The following is an 8,854-nucleotide window of genomic DNA, read 5'->3' as shown; positions in this document are numbered from 1 at the left end:
TGCTGACGTGCAGACACTGCTCCTAGGCCCAAAACGATTTACTGTGTTAGATGCATTAAAAATTTAGATACAGGCGGTGTAGCTAGCTTCACAGGTGGGCTACCAGACAAAGCTACTAGCCCAAAAGGATAGGCTGAGCTAGATTACACCAAATGCTGTGACAAACACTTGCACAGCACTGGCACAGAACTGCCTGGCAAAAAGTGCTATGAACTGCTGTAACCTACCCTGAAAAGGGCTGATATTACAACTAGTCCCGACTCCCTAAACCTATCTTTCTCTAACAGAAAATTTGCTCGCAATTCACACTCTTAGGCCGGCGTCACACTGGCGAGTTTTACGGACGTATGAGCGCAGAAAATACTTCCGTAAAATACACATAACACACGGCCCAATGATTCCCTATGTCCCAGCTCCTATCAGCCGTATTTTACTGATCCGTATTATACGGTCCTCTACGGCCGTACAAAATCGCAGCATGCTGCGTTTGTCATCGTATTGCGCAAATAAATCACCAATGAAAGTCTATGGGGGCGAGAAAGATACGGATTACACACGGGCCAGCAGTGTGACTTGCGAGAAATACGCCAGACATCTCCAGACATCGCCAGGTGCAAGGAATTGTGACAAACACTCAATCAGGAATCTCAGACATGCTTATTAGCTGAAAACGCCCCACACACATCCCGGAAGTCTGGTTCTCCCCCCCACGGAGTTGCAAGCAGCATGTCCACCATCATAAACGTCGATATGCTCCTCATCCTGGTCCAAGAAAGGCCCGAAATCTGGGACCAGCGGGATGCAAATTATTCCAACAGGGCCAGGAAAGAGGCAGCATGGCGTGCGATATGTGGGATCTTATTCCCTGATTATGCCCAAAGGCCACATGCGGAGCAGACCCAACTTTGTAAGTACAATAATGTCTTAACATTATGTCTCCTTCAAAAATGCTTGACCGACCTGTTTTAGTTCAAAATGTGACTTTTTATTCTGATATTCTGGCAACTTTTGGTAACAAACCAAAGATGATTAACATGATATAGTGTTAACGGACATAGCTAAGATTGATGTTGCGTTGCGTCCTATTTTTGTAAGCACAAAACTCGTACAGAGGGTTGTGGGCCATGTTCTTTTATTCTGTTCTAATTGAGGTCTTACTTTAGGATAATAATTTCCTAATGCTTTTGAAGTATCGTCTTTAAAATATCCAGAAATGTAACTCCGCAAGGACAGGGCACGCTCCCCTCAGTACCAGTCTGTCACTGTAAACTTGTTTACTGTAAAGGATATCTAGAACCCTGTATGTAACCCCTTTCACATGTACAGCACCATGGAATTAATGTTGCTATCTAAACAACTAATAATAAGATTATTTATCTATCAATGACAACTGTTTTAAGCAATGTGCAGAATGAGGGCTTGGTAATAACAAAATGTTGGACCATGTCATTGCAGTGGATGATGTTATGAGAAGATGGCGCAGCATCCGGGACCAGTACCGGCGGGAACGTCAGATGCGTGCAAGAAGTGGGTCAGCAGCACCACCAAAAAAAAGAAAATATATCTATTATGACCGTCTTTCGTTTTTGGATGGCAGTATGGATTTAAGGCAGTAAGTCATAACCACACAACACTTTTTTCAAATACTATTTTTTTTTTATTTTATGTTTTTAAGGATATTCCATGCCACTTTGGATGTAAGGAGTGGTAAACATATGCAAATTCAAAATGGCTAAAAAAATTTTTTAAAATATGGGCCAGGATGAGAGAGGACCCTGGCCGCCAAGCCTCACAAGCTCCAACAAGGGATGGGTGACAATACAGTAGGCGTGGGTCCAGCTGTTCATTCTGTTTTTTGTTTCATATGTGTTTACTGCAGGTTATGTGATTGTTGTAAGAGGTGGGTCTTCACTCTGTTTGTGTAGCTTTTCAATGGTAGGCGACAGTATGATGTGTTGTGGTAGTCTTTTCCTCAGTTTGGGTGACTCACGGGATAAATCTTGGATCCCATTGTGTGAATAGCATATAACATGTGTTTTTGGAATGAGATCTATTGAGGATCTGATGTTTTGTGGACATATTTTTAATGAGATGAGGTCACAGATGTGTGAGCAAATAATGTCTACTAAATAATCACCTATTTCCTGGTTTCTTTTTGTCTTTATTGTTTAATGACAGAACACAGTCCAACCTCACAGAGAGGGAGACCGGGTCGGATTCGGAAGCAGTAATAGATCCGGTTGGTGTGGATGAAGAGGTGGCAGGCCCATCTTCTTCATCTGCTCACTCCATCATTCCGAGACCAACTGCTCCAGCATCACAAGACACAGCACCAAGTGTCCAAGATCCTGAACCACCACCCTCAGCAGCACATGAACCTGCAAGCCAGGAGGAGCAAGGCCAGAGCAGCGGTCCTACTGGCCCACCGGTGTCATCCCCACAGGCAGCTGTGCCTTTACCCAGAGGGCGCCGAAGGAGAGAGGTGCAAGCGACAAGGAGGGATGTGGACGCAGGTGTCCTCAATTATTTGTCCAGGGCAGCTACGGATGATGGAGAGGAGGGCTTTTCTCGCAGCCTTGCCCGCTACCTTTGCCCCCTTCCCCGGGAGGTGAGGCTACGTGTGAGAGGGTGCATGCAAATCCTGATTGATTTAAGCACCCCTCCAAATAACCCCTATGAGGTATTTGAATTCATTGAGAGAAGGCAGCTTTCACAAACAAACCTCTTGCGCCTTCAATTTCCTCAACAGGTGCAGGATCAATAAGGATTTGCACCACCTACTCCACGTATGCCTCCACCTCAGCCCATCCCACCCCAAAATATGCAAAGGCCTGCACTGCACCAAATGGCAGCCTACAACCCCCATTCCCAATATGGCCACTTTTCCAGACCCAGTGATGTAGGCTGGTCCCAACCTGGGTTTGGACAACATGGCCATTTTGGGATGGGGTATGACTACACCCAATATCTGCATCAGCAGGAGTTGCAGAGAGAATTTATTTATGGCCAACAACCAAATGCCCAATATGGACAAGGGCAGAGTTCCGCTCCGCAACCAACAGCATCCTCACAGGATCAAGGACAATTGGCGCAACAAAGGCCCCCTGAACAGGTCCCCGAGCTGCCGCTATCTCCCCCGCCTACTTACAGGGATCTGTAATTTCTATTTTCTTTTTGCTGAGGTCCATATATGTTATGCTAAACCATGGCTGTTGTTGTTTTGTATTGTCTGGATTGTTTATTTTGTTTGTTGTTTAACCCAAAACAAAAATTCCCCCAAAAAATATCTTGGCAAGTTGCCAAAAAAAGTTTGAGTCAGTTGGACAAAAAAAAAAATTCTAAAGCAAAATGATGTTTGTGGACTAATCATTTCAACACCAAACACATATGGTCTGCTCCAAATCTGGTAATTAAGGAAATCAAACACACACGTTACCGTTTAAAATGGCATAATAAATTGTATTTAAAAAATATAAGGGCAAAAAAATTACATCACAACTGAGACACAGCATAATCTTGCCAGGGAGTGGCACCAGGAGGAGAGACAAAATAATTGGTGAAAACATCCCTAACTTTTATGCCAGAAAGGGGACGGCGCGTAGGAGGGCCATGTGGTGTAGGCCTAATCACATTGCTCAACATGTGTTCACCAATAGCATCTGATGAGCAATCATGTATGCGGGTGTAATTGTGCAAAATTACACACGCTTTGATCACTTCGTTCAATGAAGTTTCACTGAGCTGAATGGCAGACTGGAGAACACGCCATTTGGCCACCAGAATACCAAAGGCACACTCCACCAGTCTCCGCGCCCTAGAAAGCCGTAAATTAAATATTTTCCTCCGGTGGTCGAGGTTGCGCCGTGGATAAGGCCTCATGACATGTCTGGTCAGTTGGAACGCCTCATCTCCAACAAAAACAAAAGGCACTGCTTCCGCACTGGAGCCTGGGAGTTGTTGTGGCGGTGGGAGATCTAACAGGTTGTCACGTAGCCGCCGACCCATAATGGACGAATTGAAGACCCTAGAGTCTCCAGTTCCCCCATAGGCCCCAATGTCTACAATTATAAACCTGTAGTTACTGTCAACTACAGCTAACAGAACTACAGAGAAAAACTGCTTATAATTATAGAATTGTGAGCCAGAGTTCGGCGGCTTACGTACCCTGATATGTTTCCCATCCACGGCTCCAATGCAGTTAGGGAAGTCACAATTTTGCTGGTAACCACGGGCTATTTGTAGCCATTCAGCCTGCTTTGGCTCAGGCATAACAAGATCTTTCATTTTCTCCCATATTTGGCGACAGGTTAAACGTACAATGCCAGAAATTGTTGAGCGTCCTATTAAAAACTCAAGGTGAAGTCCCGCATATGACAATCCAGTTGTCAGGAAGCTGAAAAATGAAACAAAAAAAATATTAGTTATGTTAAACCAGTACACACAAAACATTAATAGGCACAATTTTTGTTGTTTTCCTGTAAAGCAGGATAAGGTCTACAAAAACAAAAAGTTACTAAGGCAACTTGATCAGTACATTTTTGTAAAGCTTATATATATGTTTGTGACCTACTGTCCACATATACCTGGAAAGAAATGATAAAAAACAACTGTTTTAAAAGTAAAAGAAAACAGTATGTGAGGATGGTGAACATGTAATACATACCGTAAGGTTAGGAGAAGACGCTCCCCTGCGGATATTGCTTTGCGCAACCTTGGCCTACCGCCTCAACGCATTAACCTAATTATCCCTGTGTGGCCTATTAATAAAAAACAACAACATAATCACGTTCCTCCATCATGTTCTCATACACTTTATGCAGTTAATAGCCTCTGTGTCTGTACTGCTACATACTTAGGCAGTTAACTGGTTCATGCAGCTTTACATGAACACCCGAGCCTTACACTATGGCTGGTCCAAATAACTAAAGCAATTGTTACCATCCACCTCTCGTGTCTCCCCTTTTCCTCATAGTTTGTAAGCTTGCGAGCAGGGCCCTCATTCCTCCTGGTATCTGTTTTGAACTGTGATTTCTGTTATGCTGTAATGTCTGTTGTCTGTATAAGTCCCCTCTATAAGTTGTAAAGCGCTGCGGAATATGTTGGCGCTATATAAATAAAATTATTATTATTATTATTACCTTGTGTCCTGATATGTTATACCGGGACGTAAAATCTCCAACAATCTATCAAATGTTGGGATGGTCATGCGACAGTATAGAAAGAATTTTTCGGGATGTTGCCGCAGAGCTGTATAGAGCCTCTTGAAATCGCCTTTAGTGAGGTGTTTCGTGAGAAGAGGATGCACCCACATTCTTGTTCTCCTCCTTCGCGGATCAGCAATAACTGGATATGGCTGGTCAAAGCGACGTGACAAGAGCCAGTTATACAAAACCCGCTGCGTTGGGGTGAAGTGAAGGAGGTCAGACATGCTGCAAAGGTTTAGAGAATACACCAACAAATGCACAAGCACCAAATGGCCATATGGGAGGGTGGCACCTGTTGTCGAGGCCTTAAATAGGGTTTCTGATGCTGATTTAAATCAATTACAGCCTCCAAAACCGTTAAATGTCCATTTTGGCCGTAAAAAACGGACCGTATTGTCTTACGCTGAGTGTGACGCCGGCCTTAGACTGTATAGAGCCCACAGCAGAAGCGGTGCCGTCTAACACTAAGCTGCAGCAGTGAGGAAATGGTGGCGATGGGGAAAATGGCTGGTTCTTATAGGGCAAGGACATGTGACATACACAGCCAATGATACATGCCCTTGCTTGTGTGCATCACATGCACATTGCTGTGTGTGTGTGCACTGCTGATAGGCTGTAAGACTGAACCGCCCCACTGTAAATGCGGGAAAGGAAAAAAAAAAGGAGATCGGCATTATTTCAGCACAGATCTACCCCCGCACCCCCCGGCAACTATACACCGAAACAGTCTGTTAACATTGATAAACAGTTTTAATGTGAAAATCAAGATAGCCTTTTGGTGAACGAACAGTTATAGAACAGAAACTTGAACAGCCGAATTTTAAGCAAATTGTTCGAGTTCGTCGAACGACTCGAACACCGCCCAAAACAGCTCGAATTTGAAATTGGCGAACAGTTCGACTCGAACACCGCTCATCTCTAGTCACAAATCCCCCCCGTGGGAACATTCTATGCGTGATGTCACAAATCCCCCCTGTGGAGATATTCTATGCATGATGTCACAAATCCCCACCATGGGAGCATTCTATGCGTGATGTCACAAATCCCCCCCGTGGGAACATACTATGCATGATGTCACAAATCCCCCTGTGGAAACATTTTATGCGTGATGTCACAAATCCCCCCCATGGGAACATTCTATGTGTGATGTCACAAATCTCCCCTGTGAATACATTCTATGCGTGATGTCATAAATCCCCCACATGGGAACAATCTATGCGTGATGTCACAAATCCCCCCTGTGGGAACATTCTATGCGTAATGTCACAAATCCCCCCATGGGAACAAATATTCTATGTGTGATGTCACAAATCTCCCCCTTGGGAACATTCTATGCGTCATGTCTCAACCCCCCCCCCCCACGCGGGAACATTCTATGCGTGATATCACAAATATTGCCTGTGGGAACATTCTATGCGTGATGTCTCAACCCCCCCCCCACGTGGGAACATTCTATGCGTGATATCACAAATATTGCCTGTGGGAACATTCTATGCGTGATGTCACAGCCCCCCTGGGAACATTCTATGCGTGATGTCACAAATATTGCCTGTGGGAACATTATATGCGTGATGTCTCAACCCCCCCCACGTGGGAACATTCTATGCGTGATATCACAAATATTGCCTGTGGGAACATTCTATGCGTGATGTCACAGCCCCCCTGGGAACATTCTATGCGTGATGTCACAAATCCCCCCCATTGGAGCATTCTATGCGTGATGTCACAACCTCCCCACCCGTGGGAACATTCTATGCGTGATGTCACAAATCCCCCCCGGGAACATTCTATGCGTAATTTCACAAATCCCTTCCTATGGGATCATGAAATGCATGATGTCACAAATATCGCCTGTGGGAATATTCTATGCGTGATATCACAACCCCACCGTGGGAACATTTTATGCGTGATGTCACAAATCCCCCCAGTGGGAACATTCTATGCGTGATGTCACAAATTCCCCCCCTTGGGAACATTCTATGCGTGAAGTCACAACACCCCCCCATGGGAACATTCTATGCTTGATGTCACAAATCCCCCCTCGTCGGAAAATTCTATGCGTGATGTCACAAATCCCCCCTCAAGGGAACATTCTATGCGTGATGTCACAACCCCTCCAGTGAGAACATTCTATGCGCGATGTCACAATCCCCCACAGTGGGAACATTCTATGAGTGATGTCACAAACACCCTCTGTTGGAACATTCTATGCATGATATCACAAATCCCCCCATGGCAACATTCTATGCGTGTTGTCACAAATATTGCCGGTGGGAACATTCTATGCGTGATGTCACAACCCCCCATGGGAACATTTTATGCATGATGTCACAACCCCCCCCCTCATAGGAACATTCTATGCATAATGTCACAAATCCTCCCCATGGGGACATTCTATGCGTGATATCACATATATCGCCTGTGGGAACATTCTTTGTGTGATATCACAACCCCCCCATGGGAACATTCTATGCGTGATGTCACAACCCCCCCCCCCCGTAGGAACATTCTATGCATGATGTTTCAAATCTTCCCTGTGGGAACATTCTATGCGTGATGTCACAAATATCACCAATGGGAACATTCTATGCATGATGTCACAACCCGCCGTGGGAACATTCTATGTGTAATGTCACAAATCCCAACTGTGGGAACATTCTATGCGTGATGTCACAAATCCCCCCAGTGGGAACATTCTATGCGTGATGTCACAAATCCCCCCAGTGGGAACATTCTATCTGTGATGTCACAATTCCTCCCCATGGGAACATTCTATGCGTGACGTCACAAAACCCCTGGTGGGAACATTCTATACATGATGTCACAAATCTCCTGGTGGGAACATTCTATGCGTGATGTCACAAATATCTCCTGTGGGAACATTCTATACGTGATGTCACAACTCCACCGTGGGAACATTCCATGCGTGATGTCAGTAATCCCCCCATGGGAACATTCTATGCATGATGTCACAAATTACCCCCATGGCAACATTCTATGCGTGATATCACAAATATCGCCTGTGGGAACATTCTCTGCGTGATGTCACAATCCCCCTGTGGGAACATTCTACGCGTGATGTCACAAATCCCCGTGGGAAAATTCTATGCGTGATGTCGCAAATCCCCCCTGTGGGAACATTCTATGCGTGGTGTCACAAATCCCCCCTTTGGGAACATTCTGTGCGTGATGTCATAACCCCCCGTGGGAACATTTTATGCGTGATGTTACAAATCCTCCCTCGTGGGAACATTCAATACATGATATCAGAAATTCCCCCGTGGGAACATTCTGTGTGTGATGTCACAAATATCGCCTGTGGGAACATTCTATGCTTGATGTCACAACCCCCCCAGTGGGAACATTCTATGTGTGATGTGACAAATCCCCCCCAGTGGGAACGTTCTATGCACGATGTCACAAACACCCCCCCGTTGGAACATTCTATGCGTCATGTCACAAATCCTCCCCTGTGGCAACATTCTATGCATGATGTCACAAACCCCCTCATGGGAACATTCTATGTGTGATGTCACAAATCCCCCCCGTGGAGACATTCTATGCGTGATGTGACAAATCCCTCACAGTGGGAACATTATACTGTATGTGTGATGTTACAAATCTCCCACGTGGGAGCCATCTATGCATGA

General features: G+C 45.2%; 1 long non-coding RNA gene across 1 annotated transcript; it reads left to right on the top strand.

The window, feature by feature from the left end:
• The first annotated feature begins 777 nt into the window (after positions 1-777).
• LOC143817993 (uncharacterized) lies at positions 778-2,493 on the top strand. Its single transcript, XR_013224246.1, has 3 exons — positions 778-907; positions 1,456-1,612; positions 2,179-2,493. It is a non-coding gene; the product is annotated as an uncharacterized LOC143817993 (long non-coding RNA).
• The last annotated feature ends 6,361 nt before the right edge of the window (positions 2,494-8,854 follow it).

This window comes from Ranitomeya variabilis, chromosome 3, assembly GCF_051348905.1.
Source record: "Ranitomeya variabilis isolate aRanVar5 chromosome 3, aRanVar5.hap1, whole genome shotgun sequence".
NCBI lineage: Eukaryota > Metazoa > Chordata > Amphibia > Anura > Dendrobatidae > Ranitomeya > Ranitomeya variabilis.
The sequence above is the reverse complement of the archived record's forward strand: the minus strand, read 5'-3'. Positions and strand labels throughout refer to the sequence as shown.